This window comes from Mustela lutreola, chromosome 14, assembly GCF_030435805.1.
Source record: "Mustela lutreola isolate mMusLut2 chromosome 14, mMusLut2.pri, whole genome shotgun sequence".
Classification (NCBI taxonomy): Eukaryota; Metazoa; Chordata; class Mammalia; order Carnivora; family Mustelidae; genus Mustela; species Mustela lutreola.
Window position 1 is genome coordinate 36025757 of NC_081303.1, and position 18680 is coordinate 36044436.

The 18680-nt window shown below is 44.8% G+C and overlaps 1 long non-coding RNA gene across 7 annotated transcripts in view; it reads left to right on the plus strand.

Moving 5' to 3' along the window:
* The window catches only part of LOC131814569 (uncharacterized), a 72301-nt gene extending 56858 nt beyond the window's left edge, over window positions 1-15443 (plus strand). Inside the window, exons 2-6 of one of the 7 annotated variants that reach the window (XR_009347342.1) lie at window positions 2756-2817; window positions 2928-2996; window positions 4292-7086; window positions 12591-12670; window positions 12792-15443. This is a non-coding gene — a long non-coding RNA (uncharacterized LOC131814569). Of the gene's footprint in view, window positions 1-2755; window positions 2818-2927; window positions 7087-12590 lie in introns of all 7 variants that reach the window. The other 6 variants (XR_009347344.1, XR_009347343.1, XR_009347347.1 and 3 more) reach the window with 6 other exon arrangements.
* The last annotated feature ends 3237 nt before the right edge of the window (window positions 15444-18680 follow it).

Genomic DNA, 18680 nt, shown 5'->3' on the forward strand with positions numbered 1-18680 from the left:
GTTCAGTAAGGAGTCTGCTTCTCCCTCTCCCTCTGCCCCTACTCCCTGCTTATGCTCTTGCTCTCTCTGTCTCTCCCTCTGTGTCAAAAAAGTAAATAAAATCTCTAACAAAATAAAATAAAAATAAAATAAAAAAAATAAAAAGAAAGTCCTGAAGAGACATCTGCACACCCATGTTTTTATAGAAGCATTACTCACAATAGCCAAGAGGTGGAAAGAACTCAGGTGTCCATGAACATTTTTTCCCAAGTGATGAATGGATAAATAAAATGTGGAATATCCATACATGGGATATTATTCAGTTTTAAAAAGAAAGGAAATTCTGACACATTCTGTAAAATGGATGAAACTTGAGGACATGGTATTAAGTGAACCAGTTATAAAAGGAAAAAAATTTTATCAATTTATACTACACAATTCAGACTATATTACAAATTATATTAAATAAATTTTTATTAAATTCTTATTTTTATTATAATTATAAAATAATATATTTTGGAATAAAAAAAACACTAAAAGTTCAGAATTTGTAGGTTTGCCATTCACCCTCTCTCCTGATTTTTTTTTTTTTCCTATGCTGAATATTGTGATAAAATGTGTAGAGACACTTGTTATCTTCCTCTTAAGATTGTGATGTTTTATTCTGGCAGGCAGTTAAATTACTAGTGGATAACTCTGATTTGTAGAGGCTTGATTATAGATTTTTTCTGGTGTTTCTATTTTGGTGTTTCCCTTAGTCCTATGATTTAGTCTTATTCCCAATGCATGTCCCTACTGGATGTCAGTGGGAAGCCTGTGGTATTTACCAAGGCTTTCTCACTTGGTGGGACTTGAATTCCCAACTCTATATCTCCAGTACTGTACCTATAATTATATAACCTCATGAGGATATTCTCTGTCCCCACAATGCCGTGGTTATTTTAAGCAGCATTGTTCACAGTAGGCTTTATCCTGAAGAGTGGGTTTATCTTGGACACTCTGGAGGCTGGGGGAATGATCTGGTACAGTTGATTTTCAGGGATCCCTGGCACCTCTGAGGAAGAGGGTTTGGAAGAGTACAAGCTGGGAGTCAAGAGAAATGATAAGAGCTTGAGGGGCAAGACCTAAGAGGTCCAAGTGGTAGGTTGGACTAGGGATACTCTTCCCCCACCCCTCATGGAACAGATGATTGGGCCCACAGAGACATCACAAGTCATTCCCACATACATTCTCTCCCAGGGAGGGAAGGGCTGGCACATTTGTTGCCCAAGGAACCAAGGTGAGTAAAGGGGTATGATTTCACCCTATAGGCTGGCCTAAGTGATGACACATATGCACAAGGGAACGAGTCTTTGTCATTGAGTGTGACATATGGGTAAAGTGTCAACTCCATGTGACTGGCTGTGAGCTAGCAGTCAAGACCTGGGATTGGAGACTCTGGGGTGAATTCACTTTTAGACATGTTGAATGTGAGTTAACCTAATGAGACATCCAGTTGGACATGTTCAGGAAGGGGCTGAATTTCTTAGTCTGAAGATGGAGTAGGGGGACTAGAGTGGCCATTTGAGAGTCACATGTCTTTATTATTATTATTATTATTATTTTAGATTTATATTTATTTGACAGAGAGTAAGAGGAGGAACACAGGCAGGGGGAGTGGGAGAGGAAGTAGGCTTCCTGACAAGCAGGGAGACCGATACAGGGCTCGATCCTAGGACCCTGGGATCATGACCTGAACTGAAGGCAGACGCTTAACAACTGAGCCACCCAGGTGCCCTGAGAATCACGTCTTAATACTTTCTAAAACAGGGCACTGTAGTATCATTTGTTTAAAGGTGATAGCTGAAGTCGTACTCGTTGGTATTCTTTCTCTTTCTCTGTATCTACCACAGTCTTAATTTTAGTTCTCCTTCATCTGCAGCCTTTCAATTTTCCCAAGGAATTCCTACCAACTGTGGGAAGATCTACCCAACATATTTTGTTATTGTTTATTATGGTCTGGTGGTTATTCAAAATGATTGTTTTTTTTTTCCAGTTCTTAGATATCAGACCTTTTTGGTTCCTATAGGTAAGTGAACAGGGAGAGGCTCTTGTTCATTTTATCAGAGTTTAGTAGCAGAGATGCATCACACTGCCTCAAACTGCAAGAGGGGTACTTTGCAAATCAAGTGGTTGTCTTGCTACTTTTGGAGTAATGCTCAGTTCTGGAACATTTTCCATGTGGCTGTACTTGTTTCAAAGAATGGATGTAGTTCCTGGAGATGTGAGGCAGAGCACTGTCCTTCCTGCATTTTCCATTGGTATTAATATTTTCCAAAATGATACAAGAACTAATATGAGAAAAAGTAACCTTTATCTTTTATGCTTGACAGATAATCAGATTATTCTGGGGATTAGATAAAAATAAGTCATTTGTTCTTATAGTTAATTGTAATGACCATGATAATCTTGCATAATTTAAAAGTTAAATCAGATAAATAAGATTCAGCTTAGGGAATGAGAAAATATAGAAAGCATGATGTGAATTTGAAGACAAATTTAGCATTCTTTGGATGAAGGGTGTTGTAGAGTAACTTTCCTAGGGCCTGTCTCCCTCTGGCACCAACCCTGCCACAGGCACACAGTCTGTGTTTCCGACATGCCCCAGGGCCTGATGCTTCCAGGCACCAGAGGGCAGTGGTAGATTGTGCTTCATTCCATTATTTTACTTTATTTAATATCTTTACAAAATCCACAGAGTGACTTTTCCCCCCTTAACATCTGGTTTTATTCACAGGCCATGTTCTCATAGAGATTTTAAGTACCCACAAGAAACTCAATGAGAGTCTTGATGAAAATGTATGTAAACTATTCATGTACTTATAAAAATAAAATGTATTTTATTTCTAAACTTCATGTTGCTTAATGTCTCAAATCTGGTATGAGTTTTTAATCCCGTTTGTTAACAGTTTAAAAAATTCCCTAAAGAGATTACACATGAGCTGGAGAAGATGGAACTTGATGGAAAATACATGAATGTGAGTACACAGTTTTCTCTACCTCCATGGTTGGAGGTGGGTATGGGCATAGGGGCCTGGTGTTCTGGGAGGCTGCACTTGCCTGATCTCTGAGCCAGAGGAGAACTTTCTCTCACTGTTTATCCAGCAGCAGAGAACATGGACAGAGCTTAGTGTTGAGTATATACACAGGTGCATGAAACTGAAAAGGTCTCTTGGAGCTGGGTGCCCTGTTTGCTTTAACACCTGAGATGTTTATTTAAAAGCAGAGAGGAAAATATTGCAAGGAATACTCCTGCTTCTCCAAAGCATTGTTTTCAAAGAACATGTATATGGGAACAACATCTACATTTGTATGAGTGCAGCTGTTGCTTTTACAAACCAGCACTTTAGGATGTGAGACATGGGTGGGAGAACTCACCTAGGTCTCCCTGGGAACCCCAGGTCCGTTCGTCAGAGACTGCTCCTGTATGGTGTCCCTTGCCTGTCACCTGGTATTGATGACTCCAGCAGTTTTCTCCTTCTGCCTGACCCTCCAGCCCTGTCACGTGGCTCTTGACATCTCCCTTATATGCTATGAAATAGCTGTTTTCCTTGGCATTCAAAGTCCCCTTCTCACCAGGACCCTACATTGTAGTAAGCAGTGTAGTTACCCTGAAATCACCAAACTGCTTCTATGTGTGTGTGCTCTGTGCACTGTGGAGGAAGGCGGCTGGACCATGGACAATAGCTGAGGGGGATGTAATGGCAGGCATTTTGCATACATTATGAGATCTTTATCCCTACAGAAACTCCATAATGTAGCTACTCTTACCCTCACTGTACAGATTAAAGGGAAAACATGAATTTTAGAGAAATTAAGTAGATGCTGAGATCACACAGGAAGTGAAGGATTTCATCAGAATTCTAACCCAGGACTGTGAAGCTCCAAAAACACTGCTACACAGCACCCAAAATAATCTGAAGTGCTTGTACTTGTTCATTCTTTTTAAAAAAAATAATAAGTCATAAAACAGGAGCATGTGAGTTAATATTATTTATTTATTCACCAAAGCACTTAACACTCAGTGTCCTAAAAAATTTGAGAAAACAAGGAACAAAAGACAAGACATTGTTGTCTTTTAAGAGCTTCCTTGGGGTCAGTAGCCCCTTGTATGAACAGGGAAGTTTAGGTCAGACAAAGCTACATGTTGAAGGGAGGGAGCAGTGTAAGGTGAGGGTGTGCAGGGCGGGGCCCAGTGGAAATGTTCGCCAGTGTAACTGCCCAACAGCTGGGATGGTGCTGCACTCAAATCAGCACAACGTTTAACTTACAGGCAACTCTCAAAAGATGCCAAACAGAAATCTCAAGCTGAGTTGAAGATGAGAAGGAAAAGTCAAGGAAGATGAAATGTACTCAGGTACAAACACAGAGACATGGAGGTGAACTTTTCAGCACCATTTTATTTTGTTGTTGACAATTTGTACAATTTACAGGGCTGCTTACTTAGCTCAGTCAACCTACACTATACTATACTATACATCCACTCACTGCTGTGCTGCTGTTGAGGTTAAAAAGGAGCATTTTTGACTTGGTGTGAGCTGAAGGCTACAGAGTTTTCCAGAGTTAAAAATAATTAGTAGCCTCCTAAAAACACTGGCATTTTCTCCTGATTTGGGGGTGGCAGCGGGTATTGGTAAGAGATGTTCCATGATTAGCATTACTCTCCCATGTTACAGATGAAGAAAATGGGGCTTAGGCCAAGTCACATAGTTGTTAATTAGAACTAGGGTTTAAATTTGAACTTTCTGGTTTCAAAGCCCTTGATTTTCCAGTAGAACACAATCTTATCCCTGCAGTATGAAGTAATATTTTGTGCAGATCGCCCTGCACAGAATATAAGGCCCTTGGGCAACATCCTTCTACACATGAGTCAGGGATCTTAAAGAGAATGATGATACCTGCTCAGGTCAGTTTACAACTTTGTTAAGTGTAAAGACGGCACAAGATAAATGTTTGGCTGTTCAGCTTTCATTCCTCATGACATACTTGTATAATTATTATTTATTTTCCTAGTATATAGAAACCATTACATCTCGCCAGAGCGAAATCCAGAAATTTATTGCAGATGATTGCAAAGAAGCTCTCCTTGAAGAGAAAAGGCACTTCTGCTTTCTGGTTGACAAACACTGTAGCTTTGCAAATAACTTACATTATTATCATTTACAGGTGGGTTTGTGATAGTGTTTTGTTATTATTAACAATTCAATTTCATATTCAAATGCTCTTGGAATGCCTCACCTTCTACATGTGCCTCAATGTAAAGCGGTGGGCCTAGTTTACGGATGAGAAGAGATGCCAGAGAAACACCGCTTGGTCCACTTGTTTATGTAAACTTTCAGAAATGTGGATGAAATGGTTAAATATTGCTTATAAGATTAATTTAGTAGTATATCCATATTTAAAATCTTTCATTAAATAATGCTTAATGATCAAGAATTAGTACTTTTTTTCTTTTCTCGCCTCTGAGTCAGCTTTTCTCAGACTATTTCTGATGCATCCTCAGCTCAGTGCCTTTACCAGAGCCATGGGATGAGTCCCAGTGGGTCCCAGGGCCACCCCACCTGGGTAGTTTGAGTGTTCACCTTGTGAGTCCATGCAGAGAGGTGTCCTGGAAGTTCTGTCCCAGCCACAGACCCATTCACAATATCAGGGCAGTTGTGGTTCCTTTTTCATTCCTCTTCAAGGTGTTTCCTCGTGATCTCATCACCTATGGAGCTGGCTTTACTGACCTCCTTCCAGCACACATAGTTGTGAGGTTTTACCTCTAGGAATCATTACAAAATATATGTTACTTTCCTTTCCTTTTTTTAAATATAAATTTTATTGGGCCTGTATAAGCATCTAAAACTAGCATTGAATGAAGTCAAATATTCATTGTTATATATAATAATTTAGAGAGTGCTCTATGGTAGAAGCTTTGTAAGAGCTTGAAAATAAGGCAACTTCTTCTTTTTCAGGGGGAACAACTTGGCCTTATGTGTACGCATAGGTCATATGTTACACATTCCATAGTCTTTGCAACTTGAAGGACCATTCATCTACTAAATCTAAAGCCCTAAGATCTAACATTGTTACAGGAAAGGAAAGAATTGCAGTATTAGATGATCACTTTGTACTTAGTTCAGCAGTGTCTGTATCCATGGTGTAGGTGTCCTGCTGGGGCAGGGTCATAAGCCAAGTGACCCTGAAGCTCTGCCTGTGGCCTAGCTCTGCCAGTCATGGGGTACTCACTATGTCACAAGGCAATCTGGCCTATCTGCAGAGAGCTCTAGTTGGTGGCAGACTCTTATGCTTAACCTTGGATCCCAGCTATGCTTTTTAGCATGAAGGAAGCCCACTTCTTTTCTCCACTGGAAGTCTCTTCACCTCTCTGAAAACCACTTCTGTGCCTTCCCTTTTTCTGACTCCAGCATCCCAGTCCTTTCAGTGGCTTCTTGGACAAAGTAGGCCCAAGTAGTCGGCATGTCAGGGCTATAGTCTGAGGCCATAGGTTGTTTGGGGTGAGGATTTTGCCCTCTGTTAGGAGTGGGAGGAAGAAAGCACTGATTGGTATTTCTGGGACCACTTGGGAAAACAGGGCTTAATGAGATTGCTCAACCATTCCCTTTTCATGTTTGAGCATGTTTTGCATCAGTCTTCAACTCTGCCTTCACACTGAGGGAGAGGGCAAACTCATGTAGAACAGGGGCCCACAGCGCTTGCAGCAAATAAACAGCTGAACACAACACAAATAACATAGCTCATAGATGGTTAAGTGCTCATTGAATTTGGCACAGAGCTCTCACACTTCTGGTGGTAAGTCAGTAAAACATTATCACTAATATTTGATTTGACTTTTCTCAGCTCTTTGAACAGTACACGTTTTTGTTTTGTTGTGTTGTGTTTCTCTCTGATTCACCGTCTGCAGAATTACTCAATTCCAAGCTTCCCTGGTGGCAGGAAACCTGTGGTGATGCTACCAAAGTGCCCAAGAAGATCATGAATATGATGGAGGAAATAAGGACCCCAAGTTCTGACCCCGTGTCCTGGATGCCTCAGCCCTCACTGATGAATGAGAGAAGCAGCGTGGTAGGGATGGGTTCTCTGCAAGATTTCAGTTGTGTATTTACTGATAGGACTTGGGCCAAATTTGCATGAAGGAAGAAAGCCTTTGGTGGTGGCAGTCACAGGTACTCCCCTCTTCTAGGTCCTCCCTTGTCTCACTCTGACCCTCTTACCTTCAGACTTGACATTAGCTGTGCAGTGCTCAGCACTGTGTAGTGCTGTATTCAGTCCATTATCTTTGCTTTAAAAGTGTTTTTGTTATTGTTTTTAATTGTAATGATTCAACTTTGTAAGTTTATTCCCAGTGAAGGAGGCGTAGGTGCCTTAGGGAATAATTAGCAAAGCTCTGGTGGCATTCATCACAACATAAGGTATTTCAGAAAAAAAATAGCTACTGAAGTATTCAAGGTAATGAAATCAGGCATTGCAGTTTGCCATTCCTTGAGCCTCAGCTTTATTACTTTTCACAAACATAGAAATTTGGATTCTGTGGATAGTTTATACACATGGGTCCACCCTAACCTCTGAAATGAAAGCAAAGATGCTAAAGGTCAGTTGATAACCTACAGAATAGATCCAAAACTGCATAGGGAATAAGAGAAGGTGCTGTCAGTGGGCCAGAAACACTAAAGGAGTCTCAAAGAGAGAAAGGCAAGATCTGTGTGTGGAGAATCAAGAGAAGAAAATCTTGGCCTTGAGCACATGCAGGGCAAGACTGCAGTAGACAGCAGAGCAGTGAGCTCAAAGCCAGCGGGTATAAGAGGAGGTGGAGAATGGCATGTGGTGTTCCTGTATGTGGTCAGTTCTAGACGATTTGCATCCTCTAAGCTGGTTGGTTTCTAACCTGTGTCCCACTTGTAGTAACCAGTAGGCAACAGGGGCTTTTGTCCACTGGCTGAAAATGTGTGTTTCCACAGAAGAGGCCAGACACCCTTCCTGCTGTGTCTTCCCTGTCCCCACCTCACTGTGGGTAGTCTGTGGCAACGAGGATGGGCAAAATACAGACTAGGATAAATAGGCAGAAGAATAGGGAATGCTCTACAATACAGAGATGGACAGGAATTCCTGAACAAGTGAGGAAAATGCTCTACAATACAGAGATGGACAGGAATTCCTGAACAAGTGAGGAAAACCAGTATCATGAAAAGACACACTGAAAGAAAAAACAAGAGTAACCAATATTGGAGGCAACAGAGACATAGGGCAGAGGAGATATCTTTAGAAAGAAATGAAAAGATACTACATCCCCAGGGGAACTCAATTAAGATTTTAGAAATTAAAAACAGATTATTATTCATAAATGAAATGTCTGGGATTTGCTTCAGCGTATTCTAGGCACAGGGGAAGGTAGGTGTAGCATGTATGAAACAATACTGGCCTTGAATTCTTAATTGTTGAAGCTGGGTGTTGGATACAGGGAGATTTATTGTGCTGTTCTTTCTCCTATATATGCTTGAAATTTTTCTAAAATAGCTTTTTAAATTTTTCCCTCCCCTTCCCCTCTTCCACAAAGAACATAAACAAGAAAACCCCCACACCAGTGGATGGGCTCATTAATAGAATGGAACTGCTTGGGAAATTAATCCAAAGAGCTCTCCCAAAACACAGAACAAAAATGGAGAGAGGATGTAAACATAATGTTAGGTTGGAGATACCCAATTGCCTTCTCAAAATCATCACCAGATATCTAATGGGGATCTCAAATTCAACTTGTCTAATACCAGATGACTGATTTTCTCACTCTAAATGGTCTTCTCTAGTCTTCCCCATCCAGAAGATGGCAGCTCCATCCTTTCAGTAGCTTGGGCACAAGTGTGAACTTCTCTCCCTCTCTCTCCCCACTCCTTCCCTCCTCCCCGCCCTTCCCAGCCAACCCCTGGGCATGCCCTATTGTTTCCACCTTGAAAGCATATCCAAGTCCAGCCACTTCTCAACCCTCCAGTGCCCTGACTATAGTCTGCAGAGATTACTGTAGTTGGCTCTGCCTAGTCTTTAACACGGCAGCCACAGTGAGCCTGGACAAATGGAAAAAAAAAGAAATCCTTGATAGACTGTGGTCAAGCTGGAGAAGGGGATAGAGAGAAAATTCTAAATACCTACAGAGAGAGGGGAAAATAGATAGAAAAGAGAACTCCACTGGTACCAGACTTCTTATTATTAAAACAAGATGTTAGAAATCGATGGTGCAATGCACGCAAAATGTTTGAAATTTATTTTAAACATAGAATCCTAGGGCACCTGGATGGCTCATTTGGTTAAGTACTGGCCATCAGCTCAGGTCATGATCCCAGGGTCCAGGGTCCTGTTTTGCAGGGAGTCTGCTTCTCCCTCTGCCCCTCCTTTCACTCGTTCTCTCAATCTCTCAAATAAATAAAATCTTCTTTAAAAATAAATAAATATAGAATCCTATAGCTAAGTAGCACCTAGGAGGGACCCTAAAATCCATAGAGACAGAAAGTAAATCAGTGGTTGCCAGGAGGTGGTAGGAAATGGGGAAGTAGATGCCTTAAAAAAATGACAAAAATAAGAAAAAGAATGTTACATTCATGAAATAATTCAGAATGGGGCATTGCTATCCAACCAAGAGAACTTTGGGAAGAAAGTAGAATTTAAAGCATGGTAAAATAACCCTGGGAATCTGTAATTCCATCACTTGTGCTACACTAATACTAAACTAATGAGGAATTTTTCACAGATTGGGAACGATTATGGCACTCCTAAATATTCACCAAAGGTGCCCCCAGTTCCTTCAGCCAGAGTGTATCCTAATCCTTTGATTGATAGATATATTTAATAATCCAGCAACACATGGACAGAATTCAGAAAGGATAAGGAATTCAACAGGTAGGATATTTATTTTGATTTCTTTAAAATCACCCAGGGGTGCCTGGGTGGTGCAGGCAGTTGGGTATCTGACTCTTGGTTTTAGGTCGTGATCTTTGGCTTGGATAGTGACCTCAGCGTCCTGGGGCTGAGCTCTGGGCTCAGCAGGAAGTTGGCTTGAGATTCTCTTTCCCTCTGCCTCTCCCTGTTTGCATCCCCCCCACAATAAAGAAAGTCTATAAAATTAGCTTGGTTAAAAAATTGAAAAAACTTTTTAAATTTTAAAAATATTTTGCATAACTGTTACCCTGAGGTAAAGATAAACAAACATATGTGGTAGCACACATTTAACATTGCCTTGTTGAAAAAACATTTTTTTCCAAGATTTTATTTATTTATTTGGGAGAGCACGAACAGGGAGGAGGGGCAGAGGGAGAGGGAGCCTGATGTGGGGCTCAATCCCAGGACCCCAGGATCATGACCTGAGCTGAAGGCAGAAGCTTAACTGACTGAGCCACCCAGACATCCCTGCCTTATTGGAGCTTATACTTCAAAATCAGTAAAGGTCTGGGTGTATTATAAAACCGTAAGACATTTTATAAGTGACACATTTCTTTGACAAATTCTAATTCCATGTACCAATTGATGTTTATAAGAAGGAAACTTACTATGGAAAGGAGTTCACCTCAGCACCAGAAAATCAGACCTGCCATGCCCCTAGGCCCTAACCCCAGCCTTAGGTTGGACTTTGAGGCTTCTGTCCCCAGAGGCCTGGTAGCTGACCTCTACACATTGGGGATACTGAAAAATACCAGACGACTCGCCTGGCATCCAGAAAGAAATCTTGGCATTTGGAACTGTGGAAAGGATTCAGAGCAGGAGAAATCTGCATGCCCACATGAGGCCACCCCCAAGTTTATTGGCCCCCTGCACTTGAGCTAGAAGCCAGCCACTCACCCTGACCCAAGCCCTCAACTCAGCCTCCAGGAAGTTGTTTGCCTCAACTCTGGCTGATTTGGTCTGCCATGTCCCTAGGCTCTCACCCTAACCCTCAGTTGGATTTGAGGCTTCTGTCCCCAGAGGCCTGGTAGCCAAGTGCTACACATTGGGGATACCTAAAAAAATGCCATAGGACTCTGTCACCCAGAAGGAAACCCTGCCATTTGGATCTCCGGAAAGGATTCAGAACAGGACCAATGTGCATTCCCACTTGAATCCGTCCCACATTCAGGGGTCCCTGGACACAACAGGGGAGACTGACACTCCCCTGACCTATGCCCTGATTCAGCCCCCTGGAAAGTTTGCTTCAAGGTGTGCTTTTATATATCTCTGCTGTGCCTCTAGGCCCTAAACCTAAAAATAGTTTTAGCCTGGAGTCTTCTGTCCCAAGAGGCCTGGCTTTCAAGCCTTAGGGATTGTGGACACCTGAGCAATACAAGAGGACTCCTTCTGCCACTCAGAAGGAACCACCATTTGGAACACCAGAAAGGATTCAGAGCAAGAGAAATCTGCATGCCTACCTCAGGCCATGCCCATATTTAGTGGACCTCTGGACACAAACCCAGAGCCAGCAGTCACCCTGACCCATGCCCTTAACTCATCCCTCAGAACACTCCCCAAAGCACCTTTAGATCAGCCCCTCCATACCTCTAAGCCCTAATCCTCCTAACCCTTGGTTGGGTTCTGAGTAGTCCATCCCCAGTGGCCGTGCCCCAAAGAGCAGGAGTTCAAGATACCTGGGCAATAGCCTCTTTGAAGGAAATTTTGGCTGTTGGAACTCTGGAAAAGATTCAGTGCTGGAGAAATCTGCATGGCCATCTGAGGCCACCACCCCACGTTCAGTGGCCCTCTGGACACAAAGCTGGAGTCTGACACCCTGACATTCTGTGTCAGCTCACCCCCAAAGCAGAGAGAGAAACTGGAAAGTTCATGCCCAACATGCCCCTAGGCCCTAATCTTAACCATAGGTTGGGTTTTCAGGGTTCTGTCCCCAGAGTCCTGGGATGTATGCCCCACATGTTGGGGAGACATGAACAATACCAGAGAACTGTGCCTGTCACCCAGAAGGAACCCGTGCCAATTGGAAATCTGATAAGGATTCAGAGTAGGAGAAATCTGCATGTCCACCTGAGGCCACGCCCACATTTAGTTCATGCCTGGACACAGATCCAGATCCTGACATTCATCCTGACCCACGCCCTCATCTCAGCCCCTAGAAGCTCGCTAATGCACCTTCAGTTTGGTCCTGCCGTGCTCTAGGCCCTAACACTTACACTAGGTTGTGTTCTGAGAGGTCCGTCTCCAAATGTCTGCCTCTAATGCCCCAGGGAGTGCAGACAGCTAAGCAACAGCTAAGGCTCCAACACAGAAGAAAATGCTGCCATTTGGAACACTGGAAAGGTTTCAGGGCAGGAGAAATCTGAAGGCAAAGCTGGGCCCATCCCAGAAATCCCTCACTTTCATCAACCCCCTGAACACAAACTCTGAACCTGACCCTCACCTTATCCCTAAACTAACCCCAATCCTAAATCCTAAACAATAACTGTAACTCCTAATCTCTAATGCCTAACCCTCACCCTAACCAGAAGCAGCAGTCTGGAAAATGGTAAAAGACATTTCAGACAGTCAGACAGGTAGACACAGTTGAAATGGGCCTGTGGTCTTTTTCAGAAGGCGGAACCTGTAACGATCTCCTCCTTTTTCAGGTTACGTGGTGGTTCCTCGGGACAGTGTTCCTCTCTGGGGTGAAATGCACTGAATTAGTCCATATGAAGTGGCAAACATGGTAAGAAATGACAGCTGGGGAGTCTGAGTGTGGAGAGGAAGTGTGTTTGTGTTGCTGTGATAAGTTAATGCAAATTTGAAATCACCAGAGAGTAAATGACTCTTCCAAACATCCACATTAGCACAAGGTCACAGAAGCAGAGAGGACGTCAGACTTTGGGATGGAGACCAAGCCCGCCCAGATCCAGTTCACCCACCGTACGTGAACTGCTTGCCCTTATAGGAGGCCACATGTTAGCAGGAGACTCATGGGAGGTTTAAATCGGGGCCCCCCATGTCTCTGGTGCAGTAGAAGCAGTGGGATTTGGAATTCCAATTCTCCACAACGCTTCACCACAAGCTGGTTAGAGCTGTGCAAATGCAGGAAGGGAAGCCTCACTAAAGTGGACTTGGGACCCCAGATGGGGAGGCTGGCAGGGGGCCCCAGGCACTCAGTGCCCATTGCAGACCCCACATTACAATCCCCCACGGGAGAGACTAATCCATTCCAGGCCCTGCAGGGGAAGTGGGAGGGTCCATCTCCTACAAGAAATCACCATCCCTACAGCTCAACCTGTGAGAATCCTCCATCACCTTGAACCCCTGCCTTTCTCCAGGGGACTTTCCTTCCAAGCAACCCTCCCAACTTCTTCCTCCTCCTCCACGAAATAGTGGTCCCCTCCTTTGTTTCTTGCACTTGCCTGTGATGAGACCGTAGCTTGCTCAGCCCAGATTGCCATTCTCTGCTCTTCCCCAATAAACCCATTTTACTGGTCAAATAACTGGGCGTTTGAGTTTAAGGTGAACAGAACTAATAAACTCAAGAAACTTACAAGGAACAAAATCAATACACACAAATCAATTGCATTTCTACATGCTGGGAAGGAACCACCAGAGCGAGGCTATGGAGAACAATCTCATTTACAATTGCATCCAAAGGAACAAGACAGCTAGGAGTTCTCTGAACCAAGGAGGGGACCGATCTGTCCACTGACAGCCATGACACACCAATGACAGACATGGAGGGAGACCCATGGAAACAGGAAGACACTGTGCTCAGGGAAGAACCAACACTGGGAAAATACCTACTCTCCCCAAAGCTGTCTACAGAGTCTGTGTTGTTGCTCTCGAACTTCCAGACACCAGGACGACCTTGAAACAGGTGTGGATGTGGGAAGGACTCTGCAGGGCCGAGGTTGGGGGAGGATGAGCACTGAGCCAGGCAGCCACTCCCTGATTGCAGACTGAGGAGCCCCAGGAACAAAATTCATGTGCACACACAAGATGTGGGACCCAGAGCATGCATCCAAGCCCAGAAAGAGGAAACCCCACAGCCCCATGCACAGCACCATGGGTGGCCACGTCACCACACACAAAATGATGGAAACTCCAGTGTATACACAGCACGCCATTCCTCCATGGGGTCCTGAGAACACACACCCCCTCGCCAGTTCCCACTCAGGCAACTTCCTCTCACCTCCAGAGGCCGGTCCTAAGGGGGCTGGATGGCTGTCAGTGTGGATGCAGCCCCACGTCCTCCACAACGGGTCCTGTCAGTGTGGATGTGGACACACCTCCTCCCCGCTTGACCTGTCAGGGTGGGAGTGGCCCCACATCCTCCAGAAGTCTCCACCGCAGATCCTGAGGAAGCTGGGCTCCTGTCCCAGCTGCACAAGCCCCCTGCTCAGGGCGGGAGCTGGGGGTGGGGGTGTCCTGCGCTCTCTTCAGGCAGGGGAGGCAAGTGTAGGACAAGGGCAGCTCATCCTTCAGTGGAAGCACCTGCTCTCTCCCATGTTCCAGCTGAAGCCATTTCATTCTGGAAATTCAAGCAGCATGGAGCCCAGTATTCCCCAACTTCTCCAAAATTACCTAAGGAACAGTGAATTGGAAACAAAGTGGAATGACAACAGTCCCTGCACCAAACAGTGGCAACAAACATGACCCTGGTCCTGACACAGACTCACACAGACCTCAAGTTGCTTTCAAGCTTGGCCCTGACCTCAATCCAAGAGCCTAACCCTAGTGCCCAACCCAAACAGTGTTCACAAGAATCAAACCACTGGTATCCATCAGTGGTTAATGCATAAGCAAAGTGTGGTAAAGGGTTTGAATTTGGGTTCAGTTTTAGGTTTCATCAGAGTTCTGGATTAGGCTTTGGGTTTAGGGTAAGGGTAAGGATTTGCAGTGGAGGGCTAAGGGAACAGAGTTAAGAGCTTTAGGTTTATTATTTAGGGTTTAAGACTCGGGACTTCTGCGATAAAGTTCAAGGTCAAATTTGGGGTTTGGGTTCATGCTGGATTTGGATTCAGGGTTCATGACTCAGAGTTCTGGTTTAGGGTTTGGGTTCAGGATATGGATCCAGGGCTTATGTTCAGAGTCCAAATTTCAGGTTCAATTTCAGGTTTGGGATTCAGGGTTCCAGTTTGGGCTTTAAGGTCGGTAGTTAGGTTGGAACATTCAAGTTAGGGATTAAGGTTAGGTTTAGGGATGACACATTTTCTTCCGTTGTCATCATGGACACAAAGTTTCACCTGAACTTTCTAAATCTGAAATGTATTTCATCTGGGCATCAGGAGCTTGTTTAGAATTTAAGATCTCGGGCACCTGGGTGGCTCAGTGGGTTAAATCCTCTGCCTTCGGCTCAGATCATGATCTCAGGGTCCTGGGATCAAGTCCCACATTGGGCTCTCTGCTCAGCGGGGAGCCTGCTTCCCTTCCTCTCTCTCTGCCTGCCTCTCTGCCTACTTGTGATCTCTGTCTGTTAAATAAATAAAAATATTTTTAAAAATGTAAGATCTCAGTAATTCCTATCGATTCTGCCCTCAGATACCCACAATTCACTTTGTCTTGGCTCAAACAAACCCTTGGCATAGAAGGGAAAGCTGCTGTCGAAGTTGGGGTGACTTCACAGTGTTAGAGGTGTGAAACCAAATATTGCGGAACTGTTCATGGAAAATGAAACAGAAGACAAATAACTGGTTGACTCCTGATTCTTCCACAATAACAAAGACCAAATTTCCAATAGAATCTGATAATGTCCCCTAGGAAGGCCTATGGTACTCTTTACCAGTACCAAAAGGGGGCCCCCTCCCCTGGCTTAAACTACGAATCCCAGCAGGATACTTCTTACTTTGTATCAAAAATAAAATTTTATTATTTGGCTGTTCCAGTGTACAATTTGTAGAAGCATTGACAACATTTTCTTTTCTCAAATCCTCATCAACACAGGGGTAAAATGCAAGCAATGTTGTAATGCACTGCTCACTGGAATACCAAGTACAAGGAGCGCTATTAGAGGTAGCAAAAAAAACATTTAATATGAAACTCAGAAAAAGCACCCTTTGTGGGCACATAATGAGGATCCCTAACCATAAGATCTAACCTCTCATCCTATGGAATTCATCCATAAAAATTATCAATAGCAGGCGCCTGGGTGGCTCAGTGGGTTAAGCCGCTGCCTTCAGCTCAGGTCATGATCTCAGGTCATGATCTCAGGGTCCTGGGATTGAGTCCCGCATTGGGCTCTCTGCTCAGCAGGGAGCCTGCTTCCCTCTCTCTCTCTCTCTCTGCCTGCCTCTCCATCTACTTGTGATTTCTCTCTGTCAAATAAATAAATAAAATCTTTAAAAAAAAATTATCAATAGCAATAACCTGCTGACCACTGGAACCACCTCACCATTGATCTCTAGGCTTATAATTCACACTCCAAGCGCTAGAGACACACTTGTCAGCAGCAGAACACGACTTGCCCACTCCTGGTGGACCAACTTTTACAGTGAAGCCAAAACCCCCCCTCCTTGGAAATCCCAGCCACTAGGACACAGTCACAGAAACCACACCCAGAACAATAAAGGACAGCCATCTCTTGAAGCGGTTGCTGCAGATCGCCCCCACTCCCACAAAGTAGCTGTACAGCGGCCTCCGCGGCTGTCCTCTTCCCGGGATTGCACAGGGCACCGCATTCTCCCAATGTTCTACCCTCAGAAGAAAACCGTGACTGTCCTCGTCAGTCCTGTGTGCAGGCTCACCGTGAGCCCTGCGAAAGCAGACACCTTCTTGAGGGCACTCAGCCTCTCATGCCTATCCTAGCAGATGGAGGGTGCTGCTCTCCTAAACTTCCATATCAACTAGAGTACACTTGAAATGAGTCTCGCCATACTCCATGCAAAAGGCATATTCTTTATCTGCAAAATGATGGACGGTGTAATACCGTGGATTCCCCGCACCTTCTTGAAGCTAGGTAAGTTGGAGCTACAGCTGGCCAGAGCCATTATCCCCAATTCCTTACACACACACACCCTGCCCTTGTGCACTCCAGACCAGTTTCCATCCGCCTTGCTCATTCTCAGCCATTGTCTCTGCAGAGCAGTACAGTAGTACCGAGGTGGTAGGTGAGGTGCACTTAGCACCTTCAATCCACTTACTATCAGAAATTAATATTTATTTTATTAACAGATGCATCCCAGATCTTGCCACCACGGAATTAGAAACGTCATTACTACAGAGGTCCTAACAACCTGTGTCAGTCTCCATGGCTTCACTCCCTAGCTCCAGGGAGTGGCTCATCCATGGGCATGTGACCTGGTCCCAGCCAATGTGGTGGCAGGAACCTTGGGTCCCAGCCTGCAGAGCCAAGCATGGGGTGAACCCCCCAGGCCAGGGGCTTTTCCATCAGGACTGCAGGAGTGGCTCGGCCAGGACTGTGCCACTGCCACAGAGGGCCCATGAAGCCAGGTGCTCCATAACATTGCTGACGGCTGAATTGGACTCATCCTAAAGCCCACACTTGCTAGATCCTCTGCTAACTCATGAGAACCCTACCTGTGCTCATGGTCTTGGCCTGAACAAGATACACCCACCAGGCAATGGGGACATACTCAGTCAAACAATACCTACATGGAATTCAACCATAGACAACCTGTTGTGGGAAGCTCAAGGCCTGCAGAGAAAGGCAGGGGAATTCCTGAGGCCTTCGTTATTGGCCAATCATCTTTTTTTTTTTTTTTCCCCTCTCAGGTGAAGGGGCCAGGGTCAGGCTGGATAGATCCCAGTGTGCTCCCACTCTGCCACTGGAAAAGAAGAGCCCTCTCCCCCATCATCCATCATGTTGCACATTTGGGGTGTGGGAAACTAGCACGCATGGGCCAAATGGGACTGCCCCTTGTCTTCTGTCAATCACGTGTGGCTGGGACTTTCGTTATGCACGGTCTGTGGCTGCTTTCAAGCCACAGTGCAAAAGTGCAGTCCTGGTCAGAGAGACCACATGGACTGCAACACCTAATAGAAAATCTTTACAGAAAAGTGTGCCGATCCCTGGTCTCAAAGATCCTAGGATCTTGTCACTTCTTTGAGTAGAACATAGTGCCTTCTGGATCAAATCTAATTTCCTCACCCCCAGAGGCAAGGACTTCCAAAGCCAGAACTCCATCTCCATCCTCCTCTACTGACACCTTGAATGGCACGTCCACGTGTCTGCAGCCCAACGGGAATTCTCTGTCGTTTACAGGGTAGTGAAGCTCAGAGACGGAGGTGTAAGTATGAACTTGTGAGTGTGAGCGTGTGTTTCTTCTTTGTTAGCCGCAGTGTGCAAGGAGAATACAGTACAGTAGTATGCTTTCTGTCCCACAGGAACGTCCACACAGTGGTTCCATAATGATCTCAGAAGAAAGCCCCCTTCATAGAACAAACTTCATCAGGGAGGACTCCCAAACTGCTTGTCCTGGGTACTAGGTTCCAGGGAGGCTAGGAGCACACGGAGGGACAGAGACTCCTCCGCCCATCAGAGTTTTGAAGGATGCCTGCTTGTCCAGGACAAAAGATCCCCAAACCATTCATCCACCTGTCATCCAGCCAGGTGTCTGTGAGAGAGATCTACTCCAAGCAGAAAGGAGGATTGAGAGGCAACAAATGAAAGCCTTGTGTGGCAAGTGCCATGACAGAGAACACTCAGGAGGACTGGGGATATGTAGAGTTGGCCAGACCGGGAGGCAGGGGGAACAGGGGTGCTCCAGGAGGGTGTCACACATGTGTGG